Source organism: Culex pipiens, chromosome 3, assembly GCF_016801865.2.
Source record: "Culex pipiens pallens isolate TS chromosome 3, TS_CPP_V2, whole genome shotgun sequence".
Taxonomy (NCBI): Eukaryota; Metazoa; Arthropoda; class Insecta; order Diptera; family Culicidae; genus Culex; species Culex pipiens.
The window spans coordinates 131,940,938-131,966,167 of NC_068939.1; the positions used below are offsets into that span (position 1 = coordinate 131,940,938).

Consider the following 25,230-nt stretch of genomic DNA (forward strand, 5'->3'; position numbering starts at 1 on the left):
CATTTTTGTTTTTGTCAAATCTTTTATTTTTTGAAAATTAATGATTGCAAAACAACTGAACTAGTATAAAATACATTTTAAAACACTTTTTCCATGCAAATGCTGAATCTATGACTTGTTATTTCAATATTTTTTTTTTATTTTTTTTGCCAGCCAGAGCCGAGGGAAAAAAACTTTGTAAAATATTTGCATCGGCCTAATAATCATTTTCCAATTAAAACTATTTTTTTAGTTCAGGCCTGAAAGGGTTACATCAAATTTGTACCAGCCTAATAGTATCATTGAAAAACAAGCGAATAAATAAGTAAAAGAGACAGTAAAAATATGAAAAATTAAAAAGGAAAAAGATAATGATAGGAAGTGGTAGAATAAGTCAAATACAAACGAACAAAAAAAACAAAAAAAACGTAAATTAAACAAGATAAACGTAAATTAAAATACTAAAAACGAAAAAAGAAAAACATAACAAAAGAGAAGTTTCGTTTTTCGATGCAAATTTTTCCCTCGGCTCTGGCCATGGTCGTGTGGGGGGGGGACAAAACAAAACAATATAAAAATTGAAATAACAAGCCATAATCTGACCATTTGAATGAAAAAAAGTGTTTTAAAATGCATTTTACACTAGTTCAGTTGTTTTGCAATCATTAGTTTTCCAAAAATGTTTCTAAAAATGATTCTAAACGCAGGGGAATGTATTTTCAATTTATTTAATTTGAGATCCGGCTACTGAAAAGTACATACATGTTAAGATATCATAACTTGAGACAGGGTTGCCAGATCTTCAAATAGACTCGTTGGGAAGGTCTTTCGATTTGTAACTAACTATGTATAGCATATTTGCATATTTATTTTTGGCAACTTTTCTAGCAACCTTTCCGATATCAATGAAAATTTGTAGACATGTTATCCTACACATATAAGCTATTTTTGTGTATATGGAGCCAGTTACCCTCGTGAATGATATTGGAAAAGGGCGCATATTTTCCAAATATTTTTGTACTTCGTTATTTGAATTTGAATGCTGTTTCTCGAATCCGTTGCATCATTTAAAAAAGTGGTCAAAGACAAACTTGTAGAAAATTGGATGGGCATTTTGAAAAAAATACACTGAAAGAAAAAGCACGCCACTTCTATGAGACTTTTTTATTTTTAAGTTCCAAAGTCAAATGTAAATGTGAACCCACGATTTATTCGTTCAATTTTTTTGTGGAGATGTTACAAAAAGACTCGAAAAATGCAGTATGGAGCAACTAAAAAATTACAAAAATCGTGTACCAAAACTTTATTTTAAGTGATCTAAAATCAAAATTTTCAAAAACCGAATCGATTCTCCAGACAATTTTACATAAATGTCTCCATATTGACAATTTTTCTAAGTCCAGACCTTGTGAAGTTACAGCGAGTTGAAAATTAAAATGTTGAAAAACAGGGGTTTTGGCAATTTTTATAAGTCGTCAGTTGTGTGCTATCTCGTAGCAATGACCATTTAGTACTTTTCGAGAAAATCGATTTTTAAAGTTTGTTGGTAAATAATTTAAAAACTATGAATGATAGAGCCAAACTTTTTGAAGCAATCGGTTTGTATATTATCGCTTAACAAACGCTCCAAGTTTCAACTAATTTGGTTACACCAGTTAAAAGATACAGTAAATAATGTAAACAAAAATCTGAAAAGCACGTGTCACAAGTGTGTTTCGAAAGTAAAATTGTACTACGTGTCACAAGAGTGCACAGAATTCCCATACAAACTAAAACAGGTTTAAATCAATAGTTTAACCGACTTAATCAGTATATTTTCAAAAACAATCGGTTGCATTGCGTTTAGAAAGAATGTGGGTACATAAATTTGTGAAAAACAAGAAAAAAAATCCACATTTTCCAACAACATGTATGACGTGTCACAAGCGAGCACGATCATTTTGATGATAAATTGGTCTATGTCACAATAGGGTGGAATCGAAAATTGATTTTTTCAGCAACACATTTTTTGGGTCCCTTTTAAGGTCCCAAACAACCTCCCAAAATTTGGGAGCGATTGGTTAAGCCCACGATTGGCGCAAAGCGAATGAAAATTGTATGGAAATTACTATGGAGAAACTTGCATTTTCAGATTTTTTAATTTACAAAATTCATGTTTTATTATTTTATGAAACTAACACCGTAGAAGTATAGTCCTGGATGTCTTTAACAACTCTCTCGAAGACAGTATGGTGCTAAATTGCTTTTAACAAAAGTTACAGAGCGTTTAAGAGAGACATTTCGAAATACTCGGTAAAAATCATACTTTTTGCCAACACTGCCAAGTCAAGCGGAAACTTTCGCTAACTAGAATATATTTGAGGAATTGGGATGTAATTTAACTAAATAACGTCTTCTGAACATTGTTTCATAACGATTTTACGTAAGGTTCATCAAAATATAAGAACAATTATGTTTGTTTTGTATTTCATGGTTCCTTTGGCAATGTTGGCAGAAAATGTTAGTTTCACTGATAGTTTCAATACACAACTTTTGAAAACTCTGTATCTTTTTTTTTGACGCACTTAAGCACCATACTTTCTTCGGGAGAGTTGTTCAGGACATCAAGGGCTATACTTCTACGGTGTTAGTTTCATAAAATAATAAAACATGAATTTTGTAAATAAAAAAATGTGGAAATGCAAGTTTCCCCATAGTAATTTCCATACAAATTTCATTCGCTTTGCGCCAATCGTGGGCTTAACCAATCGCTCCCAAATTCTAGGAGGTTGTTTGGGACCCTAAAAGGGAACTAAAAAATGTGTTGCTGTTTTGATTTTTATCATTTTCAATTTCCCATATAACTAGATTCCACCCTAATGTCACAAGTGTGTATTGCGATATCCGGGAAACGGAAGCGTGTTTCCAAAATCGGGTTTAAGTATCTTGTAGTGTTTGTTAAGTATAGCAAAACGTCATCATTAACTCATTTTCGACCAAAATGGTCTATGTCACAAGATAGCACACAGCTGAATTAGTGATACTTGATTTTTCAGTCTTTGAAAAAAAAATTACCGGAAAGCTCGTCCAATTTCCCATAAGTTTGTGTACTTTTTTCCCGAATCATAAAAAAATGTGTTCTCAAGATACATATTTTAGAATATTTGGATACCATTTTTGTATGGACAGCTGTCGAATTTGTATGGACAAACCATTGACCCAAAAAGGCTTCCTTGGTCATAGGGAAGTCCCTTGCAAAGTTGCAGGCAAATACAACAAAATAATCGATGGACAAAACTTAAGAGAATTGTTCACCAACTGTTCACATCGCAGATTCCAAGATCCCAGCCTCTGCGGCGACCACGAGCCGGTTCAGCCTTCTCTTGGGGCACGATCTTTTTTTTTCTCTTTCGCGTGCTCGCAAGATCTTGTTTAGAGTTTATTTGTACCAAACCCAGCAGTATTTGCCTCGGGTGCTTGTACTCCACTTCGATTATGTGCATTTTATAATGGGAATCGCTTCAGCTGCATAACCAAACTGTCTCGGTTTCAAATACAAATTCTAGCTGTATGTCATCATATTTCTATACATTTTGAGTGATATCATTTATACATGTTTAATAATAAATTAATAGACTTCAATTTGTAGGTGACGAACCCGATCAACATAGATCAAAAAGATCCTCAACTGTCAATCAATTAAACACTCAAGTGGGACCAGTCAGTAAAGGGTGAAGCAAAATATGGCTCCACAAGTACTCTTACGACAACTCACCATCGCTCACAAGAGTATCCCAAGGAGATCACTTGGCGATGCAAACTATTTGATCTCGTTTAGGTTCACGTCACCCGGGTCAAACGAGATGAATGTCGCGTCGCGACATTTGGCTCTAGTCGCGTGTGAGAAATATTTTAGCAATTTTATAATTTGTTCGCTGTAAGTTTTACACTTGAATGAACGGGTTATGAAACTGTCGTCAACGTGCGATGAAGTCATTATTATTAGGATCGAATTGCGAAATATCTGTGGGCTGCTGCTGCGAACGTGAACAATTGAGCAACAAATTAGAGCACCATGTAGCGTGATTAGCGATGCTTTAATTACTTTAGCAAATAGTTTCAAACGGTGATTGATTGTTATATAATTGGCATGATAATAGTTGGTGCTTGGATAACAATAACTCTCAATGGGAGATCGATAAAAAAAAGTACAAATGCAAATTGTTACAGTCTACACTTCTGTAGTACTTTTGAAAAAGTGGGATTCTCATGAAAACATAGTTTTGCAACTAACAATGACTAAGCAAAAATTTGATTTCAATTTAGTTCAACAACACTTCACAATGCATAGTTTTTTCCCTCCTATGTTTTCCCGACAATAGTGCTGTTGCAGCCCATCATCAAGTTCCCACCCAGCAGAAACACTTGTGATGTGCTCTTACAGATGAGCATGAAAAACATCCGTTCGAACTATGAAGTACGGTGCACCAGTCCGAAGGTAAAAAGTCAAAAATCCATTAACCTTTTGCACTTTACCCAAGGTGGTACAACCGATTACAAAGTGTACCGAAAATTGCACCACCAACACCGCTGGCTGGAGAGTTCAATTAAGGCAAAGCTTTTTGCGCGTAAACTTTGAAGGTTTCCCAAAAGTAAACTTTCCACTTTTACTAATGCCTCTTGCATTGAACTCCGCTGGATGATGGTGGTAAATGCCAAACCAACTACTCTCAAGTCCAAAGATCGCTAATCGAATCTAAATCATTCGGTTTACTTTTCCCCTTGATTAAATTAAACCCACCGAAATCAGGTGCACGCATCAGCTCCGAGCTGGGCTCTTCTCTAACAATAATTGATGGTAATGGCTGACGATGTGTCGAGAGGAGCCCGCTGCTGCAACCGTTTCAAAGAGCGAGCTACCTACACCTCAAAGCCGGCTGACGACGCGTCTGCACTTGCACAATAGCCTGTCCCATTTTGAGGTCATGTCGAGGAATTTCAGGTGCTCACTTCTTAAATGGTAGATTATGATGTTAGGAACAATGTTTTCTTAGACAAGAAAAAATAATAAAATACTTTCTCGCACCCCCTAGTCGATTTACTGAAAAAAGTCACTTTTTTGAACAAATTTTCTAAAATCGCTTGGAATCAATACAAAAACTGTTTCGATCAGGTGTGTATTATCTTCAAACGATAGGTTTTTGTCCATAGATTAAGATGCACTATCAATATTGGACGAAAATTTAAGTTTTTGGACTCTCCCAGGCGGATTTGTGTCGAAAAAATCGCATTTTTTCGAAACTTTTTTCAGAAATGTTCATTTAATTCAGGGTAGCCTATTTTTCCCAGTGAAACCAATACGTGCAGCTTGTAGGAAATTTCATGGCGAACATTTTTCTCTCTGAGAAAATGCAATTTCGACACTCCAGAGCCAAGATATTTGAGTTTTAGTGAGGAAAAAAGTGCCAATTTTCAAAATTTCTCAGAATTCTGAAGCAAGGCCTACTAATTACACGATGTAGCAAGCATATGTCTCAAAGGTCAGGGTATGCTTTTTATAGTAATTTTGGCCGCTGAATCCGAATCTGAAATCAAATTTCGTGCAAACAGTGATGTTTTGGAGCTACACCCTTTTGGAATGTTATTTGCGTGTTTAAGAGGCAGTTTTTGTAAATATTGCTCGGTTTGTTCTAGAGTCGTATCGAGGTGCTCCGATTTGGATGAAACTTTCAGCGTTTGTTTGTCTATACATGAGATAAACTCATGCCAAAAATGAGCCCTCTAAGACAAAGGGAAGTGGGGTAAAACGGGCATTGAAGATTGAGGTCCAAAAAACATAAAAAATCTTAAAATTGCTCGTATTTAAGTAAAACTTCATCAATTTCAACTATCTTAGATGCATTTGAATGGTCTTTTGAAGCACTTCAAAATGAGCCATAGACATCCAAGATTGGTTTAACTTTTTCTCATAGCTTTTGCAAATTACTGTTAAAAATTGTTTTTTTTAAACCTCAATATATTTTTGCAACAGCCTCCAACACCCATACTCTTTTAGTTCAAGTTAGGGAATTTCATGGACTATAAGCCTACGGTAATAACTTTTTTGGCCAATCGCAGTTTTTCTCATAGTTTTTCGATTTTTCTATAACAAACATTTTACAATGTTAGTTATTGTCCTGTTGTTTAGTCTCACTTTTGTCATATTCGAAATCCTCGGAAAATTCAAACTCCAAACTGGCATGAGTTCATCTCATGTATAGACAAACAAACGCTGAAAGTTTCATCCAAATCGGAGCACCTCGATACGACTCTAGAACAAACCGAGCAATATTTACAAAAACTGCCTCTTAAACACGCAAATAACATTCCAAAAGGGTGTAGCTCCAAAACATCACTGTTTGCACGAAATTTGATTTCAGATTCGGATTCAGCGGCCAAAATTACTATAAAAAGCATACCCTGACCTTTGAGACATATGCTTGCTACATCGTGTAATTAGTAGGCCTTGCTTCAGAATTCTGAGAAATTTTGAAAATTGGCACTTTTTTCCTCACTAAAACTCAAATATCTCGGCTCTGGAGTGTCGAAATTGCATTTTCTCAGAGAGAAAAATGTTCGCCATGAAATTTCCTACAAGCTGCACGTATTGGTTTTACTGGGAAAAATAGGCTACCCTAAATTAAATGAACATTTCTGAAAAAAGTTTCGAAAAAATGCGATTTTTTCGACACAAATCCGCCTGGGAGAGTCCAAAAACTTAAATTTTCGTCCAATATTGATAGTGCATCTTAATCTATGGACAAAAACCTATCGTTTGAAGATAATACACACCTGATCGAAACAGTTTTTGTATTGATTCCAAGCGATTTTAGAAAATTTGTTCAAAAAAGTGACTTTTTTCAGTAAATCGACTAGGGGGTGCGAGAAAGTATTTTATTATTTTTTCTTGTCTAAGAAAACATTGTTCCTAACATCATAATCTACCATTTAAGAAGTGAGCACCTGAAATTCCTCGACATGACCTCAAAATGGGACAGGCTATTGCACAATCTCGCGGTTAATCTCCCGTAAATAAATTATTTAATAATGAACTTTTAAACGCGCGCGCACTCGCGCGTCTTCGAGCCAAGAAGACGACGGTGACGATGTGGCGCGTATTACGTGCAAGAAGACGCTGCTGTGAAACCGAAAGTGAGTGGATGTGCAATCTTTAGTTTGTTGTACCTTGCCTTTTTGAGGTGAACTTTGCAAAACATCTCTCTTGCTCGTGAACGAGTTCGTCGCGAGGGGTACCTCCGCAGTCCTCGGCGGCTTACATGCCTCGGCGAGATCACCGCGTGGTGTAGTGGTATGGATCGAACGGGTGCGGGACATTTCGCCGAATGTCGTTTCGCCGACGGTCATTTCGCCGAAGGTCATTTCGCCGAATGTCGTTTCGCCGCATGGGACGTTTCGCCGAATGGGACGTTTCGCCGAATTGACAAATAAACGTAAAATAAATATATAAAATGGACACAAATTGCATTAAAATATTTTGAAAAAGTATAATGTCCCTAAAAGGTGATTTGGCAATCATTTAAAAAAAATAATTTTTGTTTCTTAGTATGTTATTTTTATAAGTTTATGCATTATAACATGCATAAACAATCGCTGTTAACCATGAGCAGTTCTTTTAATTTTCTGCTTATACTTTTGATAAATTTCTGTTAGTTTTTTCATTCTTTGTTTTTAAGCATATTATTTGTATAATTTTTGTAAGTTTTTGTATTCTTTCCAACATGAGGAGTTCTTTTGATTTTCAGCATAACATTAAAAAAAAAATGCCGCTAGTTTTTGCATTCTTTGTTTACTGAGCATATTTTTTAAATTATTTCTGAGAGTTTTTGCATTCTTTCAAAAATGAACAGTTTTTTTTTATTTTCTGCTTATAATTTTGATTATTTCTGTTAGTTTTTGCATTCTTTGTTTTTAAGCATATTATTTGTATAATTTTTGTAAGTTTTTGAATTCTTTAAAACATGAGCAGTTCTTTTGATTTTTAGCATAACATTTTGGAATTTTTTGTTAGTTTTTGCATTCTTTGTATTTAAGCATATTTTTTTTTAATTCTGTGAGTTTTTGCATTCTTTCAAACATGAGCAGTTCTTTTGGTTTTCAGCACAACATTTTGCAAAATTGCTGTTAGTTTTTGCATTCTATATTTTTGGCATATTTTTCAATTATTTCGGTGAGTTTATGTATATTTAGTTTTTTAAGCATAATATTTCTATAGTTTTTGTTAGGTTTTGCAATCTTTCACACATGAGCAGTTTTTTTGTTTTTTAGCATAACATTTAGAAAAATTTCTGATAGTTTTTGCATCCTTCATTTTTTAAGCAAATTATTTGTATTTTTTCTGTGAGTTATTGCATTCTTTGAAACATGAGACGTTCTTTACTTTTTAAATTATTATATTATTATCTTGCCACTCCTTCTCAAGTTTGCATGAATGAATTACAAGATGGCACTGCAGCGAACAAATAGCATAAATTGTACAAAAAAGTTAATTTTTATTCAATTCGGCGAAACGTCCATTCGGCGAAATGACTTTCGGCGAAACGTACCATTCGGCGAAACGACATTCGGCGAAATGACCGTCGGCGAAACGACATTCGGCGAAACGTACCAGATCCGGATCGAACCGACCGACCGGGAATGCAGGTTTCGTGCTGAGAGGACTTTATAGGGAGATTCGTACTTGAAGAATGGTTGCATAATCGATTTCACCTTAACTGTCAGTACAACTTCTAGGATAAGTTGAATAGTTGATCATTGGAATGATTTGTTTAAGATAAAAAGCACCCTCCAATAAAATAATTCCTTTTTAAATGCGCGTTGTGTGATACTGAAATCTTTACGCAATTAGGAAAAAAATCACTGAACATGGGTGCAAACTGAAACCTAATATATGTTTTTTGAGTTGATGGGTCATTAACGAACATTTTTCAAACAATCAACTAAGAGTGATTCTGGAATCGTGTATTCTATTTTTATAAAGTTGTATGTATCAATTTCAACTATCGTAAGTGTACACTGCAAAAAATCCACACTTTTGATGTAAGTGTTTCCCACATAAATCCGCCGTATTTGTCAAACACATCAAATGTATGTGTCAATCTTTTGGTTTTTCTTTTGAACGTTTATTTCAAATTCAATACAAATCCACTTGGATTTCAATAAACCTACTTATGGAATTAAATCACTTCTACTCTTATTTTTCATTGGATTTTCAAATTGATTTGGACTAAAATATTTGTAAAATATTATGCTGGGTTTTCTTTATTTGTTTAAAAATGGATTTATTGAATACTTTAAATCAGTAGCATTTAAATAAACCGATATAAACATTTTTCCGAGGCACTTTCAATCTCTTCAGTATAATCACATTAAAAACCGACTTTGAGTTCTTCTAATGCAGGTAGGTTCGGCAAGAAATGTCTATGCTAACAGTGGGCCGTGGTTCTTTTCAAACTTTCCCGAAGTGGCCGGACCAAAAAAGGGAGGAATCTTCGACTGGGAATGTAGTATACCTCGTATACTATAAAAGTGGTGCCAACAGTTGAATCCTAATTGTCAGTAGGCATCATTATTGTAGGTACTGAGAATAGCATTTATAGCACACGGCTTGGAGAGCACGAGCAGATCTCAAGACGATTCTTTGCCGACCGTCGTCGTGTAAAGTCCAAATTGTCAACCTCTCTTAATCTTAATAAAGTTTTAGTTTAACAGTAAACGCGTGAATTATCAAGTCCGAGTCCGAACACTTCAGGGAAAAAAATAAAATCATAAACAAACAGTTTAATTGAAACATACATTTTCGAAGTACTGACAAATTGTCACTTACACTTGTTAACACAGCACCTCCACAAATTTGAAATGTAATGTTTTTGATAACATTCTTGGTATTATTTATCGGAAAAATATGGAGAAACAAATTTTCACTTGCACTCGAGGCTAAGATTAATGAAAAATGGTGGTGGTGGATTAATGAAAAATAGGTGGGTCTCGTGGCGCAGGGGTAGCGGCTTCGGCTGCCGATCCCGATGATGCTATGAGACGCGGGTTCGATTCCCGCCTTATCCACTGAGCTTCTATCGGATGGTGAAGTAAAACGTCGGTCCCGGTTTCTCCTGTCTCGTCAGAGGCGCTGGAGCAGAAATCCCACGTTAGAGGAAGGCCATGCCCCGGGGGGCGTAGTGCCAATAGTTTCGTTTTTCGGTGGAAATAAAGCATTGCTGAGAATTTTATTGCTAATGGAAATAGCTTTGAACTTCATTTGTCAAACATTTTAAATTCAAGTGTGTAGCTCTTCATGTTGCCGCATATGTAAAGAAGATTATTTTCAAAACATTGCCACTTAAAAGTAATGTTGGAATTTATGAGAAAAAGTTATGTGGCATGGACACTTGAATGGAAAGTGTGTATTTTTGGCAAGGTAATGGTATAACATATCTGGAGTTTTATTTTAAAAGTTCCAAAATTTCCAGTTTTTTGCTTTTTGGGTGTTTTTGAAACCGCCTTGAGTCAGGGAGGGGTATTAAAAAACACCCAAAAAGCAAAAACTGAAAATTTGGTTTATTGGGCCTTTTAAAAAAAACTCCAGTTATGATATTTTTTATTTGGCTAAAACTTTGTGGTGGCCTTCCCTATGACCAAAGAAGCTGTTTTGTGTCATTAGTTCACCCATACAAGTCTCCATACAATTTTGGCTGCTGTTCATACAAAAATGGTACGTCGATATTCAAACAGTTGTAACTTTTGAGTGATTTTTCTGATCAAAAAAAATTGAAATTTTATGCAAAAACAAATTTGACTCAATTTTTTTATGTAAAATGAAATTTGCAATGGAAAAGTACTCTATAGATTTTTTGATAAAGGGCTCCGTTTTTTTTTTTTCGAGAATTACTGGATTCAATTTTGGAGAAGATAATGCAGATCCTGATTACGAACCAGGCCATCGAAGATGCACCGGTTTTGGGTGATGTCAATCCTCCCATAAGAAGAACTTCGTGAGCAAAAAAGAGTGAACCGCTCAGTTGAACCGGTTCATTTAAAAGAACGGTCAAGCACCGTTCCCAAAAAAATTAGCATTTTGAGAAACGGATCAATTTTATGAGCCGTGAGCGAATAAGAGGAGAAAAGCAACTCGCGACATAATTTTGAGGCTAGGAATTTTGACAGGTATGGTATTCGCCTCCTTTTCTCTCCCACATAAAAACTGGGGACAAGGTAGCTGTCAAACTAGGCCAAAATGTTAACGTCACTCACAAAATGAACTTTGAGTGACTTGAGTTCATTTCTGACGTCACAATTTTCTCCTCTATTGAACTGGAGCGAACTCGGGGCAAGACAGTGAAAAAAACAGGACAAACTAGAATTACTCCGGGAGCAAACGGGAGGAATCGAGAGAAATTGGGAGAAATGAGAGAAACCGTGCCATTCTCGTTAGAAATGTCACTTTTGACATTGATGACGTTTCTCTCCAAGTGTCATTTTTTCCAATCTGACACATCAAAAAAATTTTGGCTCAAAATGCGGTTCGTTTATATAAAGGTTGATTAAACTGGACTTTTTGTTACCCCCAGGGACGTTCCGGAAGAACCTGCAGCAGTAAATTGACCCGCGTGGGTGCCAAGATTTCCAAGAAAGCCCTGCAGACGGTTCCACCTGGCAGCAAAAACGAGAGTGGCGGGTTGGACTTTGTTCAATAAATTGTCCGACAACGGCTGCTGACCATCAGCCCTGCGGTGGGCCGTCCCCGCCCGTTCCAACGGGAGCGAATGAACGTGAGCTTGGGAACAGGAGCGAAAAAACGAGAGCGTAAGAACGGGATTGAGAAGGCGGAAGCACGATATAGAGGAGAAAATCGTGACGTCAGAAATGAACTCAAATCACTCAAAGTTCATTTTGTGAGTGACTTTAACATTTTGGCCTAGTTTGACTGCTACCTTGTCCCCAGTTTTTTGTGGGAGAGAAAAGGAGGCGAATACTTTATGAAAATCATACCTGTCAAAATTCCTAGCCTCAAAATTTTGTCGCGAGTTGCTTTTCTCCTCTATTGAAAAAAAAACGTGAGCGAGCGATGTACGAATATGTTGTCGTCTCGCTTACGCCACCATTCACGCTCTCACACTTTCGCGCTTTTTTGCTGTTCTTTCATTCAAAGGTTTGAGAATCAAGGAAAGACGGAGAGTTTTTTGTGCAATTTTCATTCTCAGGTTGAGACGTTTATAAATCTGGCGGCTCATTTAATTGAGCATCGAACGTGCAGTGAACAAAGTTGTTTTTTCGATCGATCGACATTGAGTGTACGAATAAAAACCAAAAAAGAAATTTCCACCCATCTTTCGCCGATTCCACGTGAGTAAATATGAAAATGCTGACCGTCGAAGTTCTGAACATTTTGTTTCTTTCATTAAGATTTAATCATGTCTGAGCATGAAAAATCTCCAGTTTGGCAGAATTTTGTTCGCGTGAAGGATGAGCAGGGGGCAACAATTGCAGGAAAATGCAATTATTGCAACAAGTCGCAGGCGATGTCGTCAGGCTTGCCAGGGAATCTAAAACGCCACCTCAAGAATCAACACCCAAGCGTTCCGTTTGAGCGGGAAGTAAAGTTGGCGAAGCACAAGGTCGACGTGAGGAATAATGAATCGCAAAGTGAAGCTCAGCCAGTCTCTTTCCAGCTTCCTGCCGCTGCTGTTTCCCAGCGGTCATTGACTCATTATTTTGTCAAGCTGTTGACTGCCCAGGGGAGTAAACCTTTAGACAACCAACTTCTACGAATGATTAGTAAGGAATACCAACCGTTTCGCTGGTTGAGAATCCGAAATTCCAGAGATTTGTTGGCCACTTGAACCCGTCATACAATCTCCCCAGCCGTAAAACGCTCACCAACCGCCTCCTGCTAGCTGTTTACAACGAAGTTTTGGAAACTGTGAAAGTCCAAGTCGGTAAGGCGAAATCCATCTGCCTTACGTGTGATAGCTGGACGACTAACACGAACGTCAGCTACTACGCGCTGAGTGTGCACTTCTTCAACGAACACACTGAGCTGCAATCAGTCCTCCTCGAGTGTTTAGAGTTCCCGGAGCGTCACACAGCGGAAAACATCGCCGCATGGATTGATTCCGTGCTGGCCAGCTTTTCGATCAAAGGTATAGTTGATGCAATCGCTACGGACAACGCCCCCAACATCAAATTGGCTGCCAAACTTTTGAATATCCCATCCCTTTCGTGCTTCGCACACATACTTAACCTTGTGGTCCAAAACGCGATTGCGAAATCGATCAAAAATCTGGTCGAGGCAGCCAAAAGCGTAGTTAAGCTGTTCAAAAAAAGCAGCCACGCGCTGAGCAAACTGCATGAAATGCAGCGTAATTTGAATATGGAGGACCTTAAACTCAAACCGGACGTTGCTACGCGTTGGAATTCAACCTAGATGATATGTTGGATAGGCTGCTCCGCAATAAAGACCCCGTTGTTTCAACCCTTGCCCTGCTGAACTCTGAGCTCTCGATTCAATCTCAAAAGTGGATGGAAATGGAATTGGCCGTTCAGATCCCGAAGGCGTTCTACGATGTGACGGTGGAAATCTCGCCAGAACAAAACGTTTCGCTTTCGAAAACGGCAGTGCTGGCTTGAAGCTGTTCACCTGCAAACCAAAACTCCGAATTTGACAGAAAGCATTCGAAAATTGTGCGAGCAGCTGATCGGAGTGTTACAATAACGGTTTCCTACGCTGGAGGAAAAAGAGCTCGTGGCTCAATCGATCTTTCTCGATCCACGGTTCAAGAAAAAAAGATTCGGTGATCAGAACAACTACGTTGCGACCTACAACGGCGAGATTGCTAAGGTAAAGTACATAAGAAAAAAAAATTAGTGCCTATTTAATAACTTTAATATAGCTTTCAGCATCTACCTGCCCAGATGTGACGACGCAAGGATCAACGTCCGTTGATCCACCGGAAGAACCGAGTAGTACTTCGTTGTGGAGCGGATTTGATGCATCTATCCGGAAGCAACGGAACGGCTCACTTGAAAGAGCGGTTTTGCCCACCTCTATTATGGAGCTATAGACACTGGAGATTACATCACTCGACATCATTCACTGGCCAGGAAAGCACGCTATTGGACGAAAAAGTTCGTAATAGGAATATTTCAGCAAGAGCCTTGCGCTGTTGGCCTGCGCGTTGGTAAAGGATCAAATGGAATAGTTCCTGGGTCAAGCATTCCAACTACGACGCGAAACTGTGCCAATTCTGCAAGATCAAAGTAGGAACCGCAACCAGCTAACATTGCTCTCTGTATTACTGTAAACTACACGCTGAGGATGTTAGCTGGTCTTTTGCAAGAAGTGCGAGAACTCGACCAAAACCGTGGAAGATCACATAGCAAAGTCGGCGAAACGACTGCAAGACGTGTTCTAAAAAAAATCGATACAACAAAAGTGCGTTTGATGAGGTAAAGTAATCTCAATTGAATTATGATAAATCACATTATAAATGTCAACATATTGAATTACGAGTGATAATTTTGGCAAGCGCTAGTTATCCTGGTGAATTATATGCATTCTAGGTACTTAAAGTTCACATCCGTGATAGGGAAGCGCTTTTCGGCAATTTTATGCATTCTATTCTCCTGCCTGCAAACCAGGCCCGTGATACTGACGTAGCTTGCTGAAGTCGCCACCAAATGTTTGGTGGCGCTGATTCGGGAATAACATTTCAGAGGGTCACAAATCAAAATATAATAAGTCTCATTTAATTTTTTGGAAAATAATCCTGTAGCTGCTCATATTGATTCTTTTCATTAAAATAAACCAAAAATGCCGCCAACAACAATATATGTTTAGCATCAGGTCGCAAGCAAAGCTTCCCAGCAGGTGTCTTTTTCAAATCCTCTGAAATGTCTTCCGCAAATTTTTATTTGGCCAATGAACTTACAGATCATCATAATGTTAATTTAAATCTACAATTTGAGGCGGTTGAGCTCAACCATGTTGTTGGGAAACCTTAAGAGCGAGTCCACGAACAGGGCATAGCCCATTGTTAGGGACGTTGTGGGGCTCACGTTGTGGGGCTTTACAAAAAAGCATGTTTTTGAGTCAAACAAACCAACTTCTATGATACCTCGTGGTTTGAATGTGTTGGTAAATTTTCGACAAGAAAGCCAGAACAGCTGTTTTTAGACATAAAAGTTCAAATTTAGAAACTAATTTTGTTGTTTTGTGTCTATTCCTACTGAAACAAATTAAAAAATATTCAAATATTGTGCAAAAACATTGCTAAAATCACTTCTCAATTCACCCCACGTGTCTCGATTTGCCCCGGATAATGGTACACATTTAATTTCGTTTTAACTAACGAAACAAAAATAAAGAAAAAATAAATATTTTCGTCCTTTCGATTTTGCGCCCTTTTCGTCATGTTACTCCCCATAATTCTGACACTAGACACCAAAACTTTGGTACTTTTTAGGCTTCAGTGACATTGTATGCAGATGACAGCCGAAGCATCCCCGTGCTGCAAACCAAGTTCAAAACCCGTGGCGGGCAGGGATCCTAAATAGGGAGACCATGTGTGATCGAACGTCAAAAATAAATTGAATCAGCATGAAGTGTCTGATGGAAATACATGCTTTTCACCAAACAAAGCAAACTTGGAAAAGAACTGTACTCAAGCACTCGGTTCGCCGAAAAAATAAAACAGTTACCATCATGTATTCAAGATTCAATTTGCATTGACACTGACACTTTTCGACAAGGTGATCCAATTTTTCAAATGAGTTTCCGTTAAGGTCGACCTCATCGGCGCCAATCAATCAATCTTCTCGGTGGTTTAATAACTTTCGTCGATGTGCATATAACCCCCTGAAGGATTGCAACATATTTTTCATTTATTTTCACGTTTTCATCTTTCCCCTGGTCCACATTAATGAAGTGCAAAAACCGTTCACCTCGGGCGGTGCCAATCATGATCACCAGCCGACCAACCGCCGGCCACCACCCCTAATGAACAGTTTGAGGCCACGTGCAGCATTTTTTTTTCGGAACTTCAAAAAGAAATTTTACGAGGTGAGAAAAAAATAAAAGCTCAAATTGGCCCATTGGAGGCGAATCAATACGATTGTATGGTCAGACAATTATTTGAATATGATGTAGATGGGGCTGAGTGATTGAATCTTTCCATCGCTTTATGTAATTGGGAACGACCTTTGACTACGATTTATTTGACTTTATTGGGAAACATATTGATAACCGCAAAAAAGAAAAAAAACTGCCTTACTATAAGTTTAACATTTTTTTCCTAAAACACGGTTTTACCTTCAAACAGAAAAAAATACATAATTCAAAACAAATTTGATATGGTACCACGGTTCAACGTTCCAGAAGTTTCCCTCCAAAGACTCGAACTGCTTTTCAAAATTCTCCCATAACGGCTCGTCTAAAACAAACATTCTGTCCCTTATTGCCATTGGCTGCAAAAAAAAGTGAATGCAATTCCACCTTCTAGTTCCCAGACAACACTGCTCAACTCGCTATGCTAAAGCTGTAAGGTTTAATTTGAAAAGATCATGTGAACCACAATTATAACTTCCTCACCGTTCCCCCGCCGCCAACCAACATGCAATCTTGGCACACCGTCGAGCCTCCGTTGGCAAGGTTCACAAGCAAGGGCCCGTCTTTTCTTCTGGGTCCACAACAGCAGCAGCTTAGTCACTCTGGTAGGCCATAAGTCGATGGATATTCTGCCCGGAGGCGCATCCAACTGGCCACCACAGCGTGGATTGCGTGAGTTGATCTAGACTCTATAGAGTGACGAGACGGTTTCATAAATACCTTCATGTATACATAAATGAACTGCGCTGAAATTGAACTTCTTCGGGTGTCTTTGGTCAGATCCGCGTGATGTGTGGGAAACTGTTGCAGAAATGCTTCTTGCTAGCTAGGTTGGGATATGGCTTAGGGTGGATCGAGGTCTGATTAGTTGATGAGTAATTCTGTATGTTTTGGCAAATCGATTTTTCTTTGTATTTTTTGATTTTGATGAAAATTAGTCATGTTTTTGACAAAATAATCGTGTTGCCTTATCAGTTTTTCCATACAAATCAACAAACAAATTTTCCAGCTAGGGGACCATCCATAAACCACGTGGACACTTTATGGCGTTTTTTTTTTGTATGGACAAATGTTCACGAAGGGGGGGAGGGGGGGGTTGAGATTTCCAAAAAAATGTGTCCACTTGGTTTATGGATGGTACCTAGTGGGTATGCAAATGTTTAAAAATCTGGAAGGGAAGTGGAGTCTTAGTCATTAAAATCAAACCAAACATTTCATACAGGATAAAATTAATACTTTAATTACGTACAACTTTGCTGAACACACCTTATCGATAAGAAAATTCCTTCTCAGGATACAGACTTTTTTTTATAAATCCAACGCTGTGAAACGATAAGGTTATCAACCGAAATTTTATCGTCCGGCGATAACGATAAGTTTACCGTTATAAGGCTAGTACGGAGTTCGGAAGGAAAGGGGTCAAGAAACAGCTTTACGAACAGCAGAACAAAGGAGAGGGAGCGATTTCTTGGAGCATTTCTTCACCCTCTCTGGCTTGCTCTCGACGCCGCTGCTGCCCATTTGATTTTTTTCTTGACCGGTTCCTTCCGAAGGGCATATACAGCTAATAGTCGGGACGAGCAGTGCGTGGCCGCATGGTTACGCTGTCCGCTTTGTAAGCGGATGTTTCTGGGTTCGATTCCCATCTGCTCCAACCTTCCATCGGATGAGGAAGTAAAATGTCGGTCCCGGCCTTGGTTGTTAGGCCGTTAAGTCATTCCAGGTGTAGGAGTCGTCTCCATGCCACAAGTACAAATAACACACCAAACCAAGCCTACTCCGGTGGAATCGCTGACGGCGGTTGGACTCGCAATCCAAAGGTCGTCAGTTCAAACACTGGGGTGGAAGGTCCCTTGGAGTAGAAAGAGGTTTGGGTGCTCTCCCCATTCAAGCCTTCGGACTCCTAGGTTCGAGCAGAAACTTGCAATAGAGACCACAAAAGACCCGGGGGTCGTTAATGTGGATGGTTTGATTGATTTTTTTTTTGAGTCGGGACGATTTAAATGTGTTGAGTACCAGGGTGGCTTCACGTTTGTATGGAAAATCTTCATAATTTATCCAATTCAATTAGAACAACTATTTCTTGAGTGTTATAAGGCCTTAAACGATCCCCTAAAATTTGGTAGCAATCTGAGTCAAATCATTTCAATTTTGTATGGAAATTTGTATGGGGAAACTCAACTTTGTTTCTGGTCCAAAACGTGATTTTAACATTTTAGACAGCTTTTGACCACCATGTATCTTTCGCCAGGAGCAAGATAGCACAATATATTCTTTGGGAAAGTTTTGGCAATTTTTTTCGTTTTAAACGCTATTGTATTAATTTTTCAATTGGCAGCTTAATGAAAATATAACAAAAAAGCAAATATCAAAGTTTTTTTTTCATACTACATTGAAATGCTTTGCGGAAGCCCCCTTCTACTCAGATCGCATCCAAATTTCAGGGGGATGTTTTAAGAAATGATTGTTAAATACTAAAATTTTCATGAATTCCAATATGAATATCAAATGACGCAACAATTTTAGACAGATCGGTTTACATAAGAGTTTATAGTTTAAAATACTCAAAAATTCACAAAACATCGCATTTTTAAAATTCTGAAATTTCTATAAATCGCTTAACTGCCCCTGTTCGTATAAATGTCCCATGTGCAAAAACAGCACGCTGAGAAAAAAGCAAGAAAAGTTTGTCTCACGCATAAAGCTACGTGTTAAGTTTTCGCGAAAACCAGGATTTTCTCTAGTTTTCTAGAAAAAATCAATGCACTACATAGTTTTATTTTTTTTCTGGAAGAGCACACAATTTTGAACCAAACTGCATCATAATCAAAAAATGTTATGTATTAATTTTATTTTCTTTAAAATTCCAACTTTCACAAAATACAAAAAATACGGTGAGCAAAATCTATAAACAAATTGCAAACTTATCCAAAATTATAAGAATTGAGGTATTTAAAATAAAATCTTCACCTCCGTGTACGCACGAGTGCAAGCAGCAGTCAAGTGCTCAGTGCTCCATCGTTTTTTCGATTTTTTTCGCCGTAGTTTACCGTGATTAGCCGCGAGTTTGCTCCAGCAGCATGCCAAGGGCCGGCCGTGACCGTGGCAGTTCGAGTGCGGCCTCGAAAAACCCGCGAAGTTCGTCTACCGGCCGTGTGCAAAAAGGTAAACAAACAAACGCCGTGTCGACCGCCATCGCGCAGGGGAGAGTGAGCGCAGAAGGAATCGACAAAAAGTTACTACATCCCGGATATGTTCCAAGATCACCAGTGCGAACCCGTTCAGGTACTTCCGGTGCCACGACCAACACGTCAACATCCGCCAACATTCCCATCAGGAACGAGTTCCAGATGCTGAGCGACGACGACGTGGTCGCTGCCGGTAGCGGCGATGCGGCCCAGCAAGGAGTCACCGGGGAAGATCTCTTTACCCTGCCGGAGTTCTTTGCTCTCGCGGGGGAAATGATGACGCGGTTTCGGAGCTGCCGTAACAAGGCGGAGCAATTTCTGGCCCTCGGGGAGCTGATGATCAAGCACATCTATAATTGATTATTTTTGTCTGTGATCTAGTTTTAAGCTTTCTCTCTATCTATCCTTTTCCCATTGCACTTTCTGTAAGTTTTTTGAAAACTTTTTCTTACTCTTGTCTATTTCATAGTTATTAGTAATAATTTTTCGATTGAACACAGCTGAAAGGAACACCAAAACTCTGTTGCGTACCTAAATGAACTCATTGTAACTTGATTATTCACAAATAAAACCGAATTGAAATTGAAAAAAAATAAAATCTTGAAATTTAATAAAATTTTATTTTATTGAAATTTTTAATTATTCTTTTACTTGCAACTTGTAATATTATAAAACATTTCGGTAAGTCCAATAAATATAAGTATAAATTTTTATAACTGAAAAATAAACATCTAACAAAGGTAAATTTTGCAATTTGAAATTTGAAGTGAAATTTTAAATAGGTCTTAACAATATTAGTGATTTTGGTTATAAAAACGAACTATTCACGGGTTTCAAAAGAAGCCAAATAATGTTTCTAAAAATTATTCGAATTTTCACAACATACCATAAGGGCTCGTGCATAAACCACGTGGCCTTTTAAGGGGGAGGGTTCTGGCGAAAAACCACGCTCGATACAAAAAGTTGAAGTTCTGTATGGAGAGAAAGCCACGCTCTGCTTTACTTTTTCTTTTTCCAAAACACCCCACATCAAGGTTTGATTAAAGTTTACTCAATCACAGTAAGACCGTTGCAAATATTTTTCAAAGTTTATGTTGCCCCCCTCCGCCTTCCCCCCTTCATAAATGGTCGGAAAAATCAGGAGGCATACAAAATATTTTTTTTAAAAACTTCATAACTTTAATGAAAAGAGAAGTCAAATCAACTAAAAACAATTTAAAATGTATTTTTCTGCATATTGATAATCATATTTAGCATGTTTGGGCTTGTTAAAAAATGTTTTGAATTCGAGAGACATAAACTTTAATAAATATTTGCAACGGCCTGATTAGTCTTCAGCTAGGAATTCTTTTTTTCATTTATTTCGTTGTTACATTACATTGTGAAGTTACTATTCTAAGCTGAGATGTGGACTACCTTTCCACAGCTGATTAATTCAAAGTTGGGAACAGAGTTTGCGGGTTTTTGAGAAATCGAGTTAATCTACTGAAGAAAAAAAGTTACGAAATAACCTTCGATATATGAAAAGAACTCGAAACCACTACACATTGCATGAAGGTTATAAAATTGTATATTGATATGAACAAACAATAAGCATGAATTGAATAATGAAGAAAAAGATATACTAATTTTTATGAAATGTTTACACAAAACATCTTAGAAAATGTGTTTTGAACTGTGAACACATAAAACAATTTAAAAACCCACCCTAACTTACCAATCAAGAGCAACACTTCATTCGAACCTTGTCGAGAACAAGCCCAAGCCCGGTTGTCGGAGTTGCTGTTCATGAAAAGTGAAAACTTGGCTCGTCGAAATCCCCGCACGATCTTGTTTTTGTTTTGTTTCATGGATACCTCCTTGTGATGTTTCGCCGGCGAGGATTCGATCGTCAACCAACTTGTTGCCACCACTGCTGGTGCTGCTCCCAATTCAAGGTCATCTGTAATATGCGCCTCAAAAGGCCGGTTCCAGTATTTATAGCCCCGGCCAAGACCAGACCAGGCTGTTGATGATGATGATGGGATTCAGTTGCAGTCGGCTTTTGCTGACGGAATGTTGTACCTGCATCGCAAAAAAAAACACAAGAGAAAGAATATCAAGTGATTGCGTCCGAAAGGTGGTCCTTGATACTTAAACCTTTTGCTAGTTGCTTGGCTTGCTGAACCGGTTTACGGCGTTGATGGGGCAGGTCAGCGACAGGATCGGGCATGCAAGTGCAGTTGCACCGAGATGAAGCTGGGATAACAACAAATTGAGGAATTTCGAAGAAGAGATATACTTTTTATCTCCACATAGTCAGCGCTTCAAGATCTGCCCTCTTTTGATTTGTGAACCTTCACGGCGAAACGCACACACTAAATCAGGGACGCAATACTCGGTAAAAAATTTACCGAAATTACCCTGTAAAAATCAAATTTTACTGAACTGTCAGTTAAATTTAGGAAATATACTGAGCTACGGTAAAAAATCGCTGAAAGTACCGTACTTCAGTACTTATTTCACTGAGCTACTCAGTAAACCCTAGTTTCCGGTAAATTATTGGTACTCGGTAATTTAATTACCGAGTACTCAGCTAAAAACCTTGTTTTTTACTGAAAGCTCAGTTATTTTTTACCGAGTCTCTCAGTTGAAACTTATGTCATTTTGTAGCTGTCATTTTTTTTATTTGGTCGCTGTTGTCGGACATTTCTCTGAGTACCTTCAGAAAAAAAGTAATTTAAAACTATAAATTGTAACAAAATAATAGGTATGTGTCTTTTTTTAAAGGAAATTAAATTATTTACTATTAATAATAATCATTTTACTTTCAGCTCACATCGAAGCTTCATCTTTTGAGCCGTTTTAGAAGGAGCTGGTTTATGTCGTTATTTTTGCTTTTGTTTAATAATCATGAAAAAAATAAGTTGTGATGTTATTGTGAATGTACGTAGGTATTGTTTGTAAATAAATTGTGTCGTCTTTTTGAATAAATAAAAAGAAAATAAATTCAATCAATTAAATAGCATTACCGTAAGCACGGTAAAAATTCAGAATATGTACCGAGCAAACGGTATTTTTTTACCGAGGTCTTCTGTAAAAGTTCAAACCAGTTGTCATATTCGCGTTTACTGAGCTCTCGGTAGTTTAAACTTTTACCGAGCTGACTACCGAGCACTAGGCTGTTGAGATTTCGGTAAAAATTTTACCGAGTACGGTAAAAAAATCTAAGTGTGCAACGGTGGAATAATTCATGAAAATTATGTAACGAGGGCTGAAAGTTCGTGATGTAGGGAAAGAATCGAGAAATTAAAAGTGAGAGTGTGTGCAACATGAACTTAAACTATCTGTTAAGTTGCTGTGAAGATTACCACAGCACTTTGAAAAGTTTAACTCCATGTTGCACGCACACACTCTTACTTTTAATTTCTCGATTGTTGTGCGTTGAATGAATAGGATAAGTCTAGGGTTTTTTGTTTTTAAAAGAACCTATAACCTATTCATATGTATGAAACACAACAGCTTTTAGGACCTTTTAAAAAAACTATTGATAGCGATGAAAAAAAGTTTTAAATTTTTTGCAATTCCAGAAACACCCTTTGTTTTTAAATTTTCAATAAATTTTTGATCTTATCATAGTCATGATTATTAATTGTATCATCATGAAGAACGATTCGTGATTATACAACAGTTTTCAAAGAAGCTAAAGCTACAGTGAGTCAAATATCCCCCCGGTTTCAAGCAACGCAAAATTTTGCATGGATTTTCACGGCAATTTTTTTTCTTAAAAATATTTAAAAAAAAGTTCAATATTATAATTATAATTTTTTATTAAAGTTTGTTACCAGGGGAAATTCTTGTATGTTTGGCAGGTTAAGCACTTGTTAAATGATAAATTATTCGGCAGTGCGTGGCCGAATGGTTACGCTGTCCGCTTTGTAAGCGGATGATTCTGGGTTCGATTCCCATCTGCTCCAACCTTCCATCGGATGAGGAAGTAAAATGTCGGTCCCGGCCTTGGTTGTTAGGCCGTTAAGTCATTCCAGGTGTAGGAGTCGTCTCCATGCCATAAGTACAAACAACACACCAAACCAGGCCTACTCCGGTGGAATCGCTGGCGGCGGTGTTGGACTCGAAATCCAAAGGTCGTCAGTTCAAACACTGGGGTGGAAGGTTCCTTGGAGTAGAAAGAGGTTTAAGTGCCCTCCCCATTCAAGCCTTCGGACTCCTAGGTTCGAGCAGAAACTTGCAAAAGAGACCACAAAAGACCTGGGGGTCGTTAATGTGGATGGCTTGATTTTTTTTTTTTTTTTTGGGTCAAATATTTCCCCTTACCCCCTGTACGGAAAAATTTTAATATGTAAAAGTACATAAAAAAACGACTAAAGTACCAACTTTTAAACGCCAATCGACGTGAATGTGTTAAAAACTTATTCTTAAAAAATACAAACATTGTTTTCTGGAAAAAGTTAAAAATTAAGTCAAATAATTGTCCGTATACCCCTAATTAAACTGCGAAATCTGATCGATTTGGTAAAGATTAAGTAAATATTGTACTTTTTTTTTTTTTTTTTGGGAGGGTGATCCAGCCGCAAATCGTTGATGTCGAAACCTCTAAACTGGGCCCTCGTCCTGTCAAGTCCGTCAGTAGTCTTGTCGTACATTACAACTAGAACCAGATCTGCCAATGAATTAGTACACTTCGACCAAATAAACACTGACGCTGTATGGATCTGACTCTAGAATAAATGCACAGTTGTGTGTTATTTATAAGTCCAAAATGTTCAATTATTCACATAAGTCCAAATATTCATTTGCGGATAACTACCTAACTTGAATTGAATACAAGATTTAAAGTAACATATCCGAAAGCTACTCTTATCTCAAATCCCCGACATTTTAACTAATAGCCAAAAAATCTAGAACGTTTCTTTTAAAACCTGTCTGGCTTCTTAAAAAAAAATAAACAAAAAAAAATAGATTAACATTTCATATTTTACAAGTCGTGAATTGAAAAAGAGACGACCATTTGATCGTCAGAATTCCAGTAGATCCTCGATTCGCAACAATGGTCGATACAATCATAATCCGACAGTCGCTAGTTCAACAGATCAACGAATTTAGTCCGATATCATTTCACTATTGATTGATCGAGACTCTATGGAAATTTTGACAAATCAGAATGGTTTTTATGCTACTTGAATGAAAATCACCGATTCTGATTGGATTACTACACTATTACTAATTTTGCCCCTAAATAACTAAATGCAGCGTATAAAAAGTTGATATTTATAGTTAAAATCCTAAATTCTACAAAGACTGAATTTTTAAAAACCTGCGTCCTAGCCTGACACCCACATTAAGATAGGGAAAAATCACATATGTAGCGGTTCATTGTACAAATGTGGTCCAAAGTTCGTGTCCGCCGAGGATGATGCGTTCATTCAGCTGCTCGAGGACGAAAGCTTCAACGCGGAGGAACTCGCCGAACCGGACGAGATGAGTCTGGCTGTAGTCGGGCTGATGCCTGTGAATCGTGGCGGCAGCGAGGCCGGTGACAAACAATCCGCGAAGGTAACTTCTTCATGTAATTCTGGCTGACTAGGCGAGGTTCTCTAACGCCATTTTTTTTTTTTTTTTTTGCTCCAAGGATAAGCCGTGCAGTGTGTCGATACGTGTGCAGAACCTGTGGATGTTTGTTCGGTTCATTCAAACTCCTGCTAAACCATCGTTCGACTGTCCATGCAAATAGTCACAGAAGTACAAGTGCCAACAATGCGAAATGCGGTTTAGCTCATCGAAAGCACTTCAGGCACACTCGCGTACAGACAATGGACTAAAGCCATTTAGGTGCAGCGTGTGCGGCAAGCATTTCGCTGAGAGACGATCCAGGAACCGGCACGAGTACGAGCACGCTGGACCAAACTTCTTGTGCCCGCACTGCAG

General features: G+C 37.9%; 1 long non-coding RNA gene across 1 annotated transcript; it reads right to left on the minus strand.

The window, feature by feature from the left end:
* Positions 1-20,547: 20,547 nt before the first annotated feature.
* LOC128093591 (uncharacterized) lies at positions 20,548-22,011 on the minus strand. Its single transcript, XR_008212614.1, has 3 exons — positions 21,445-22,011; positions 21,162-21,369; positions 20,548-21,087 (listed from the first exon to the last, which is right to left on the minus strand). It is a non-coding gene; the product is annotated as an uncharacterized LOC128093591 (long non-coding RNA).
* Positions 22,012-25,230: the final 3,219 nt, after the last annotated feature.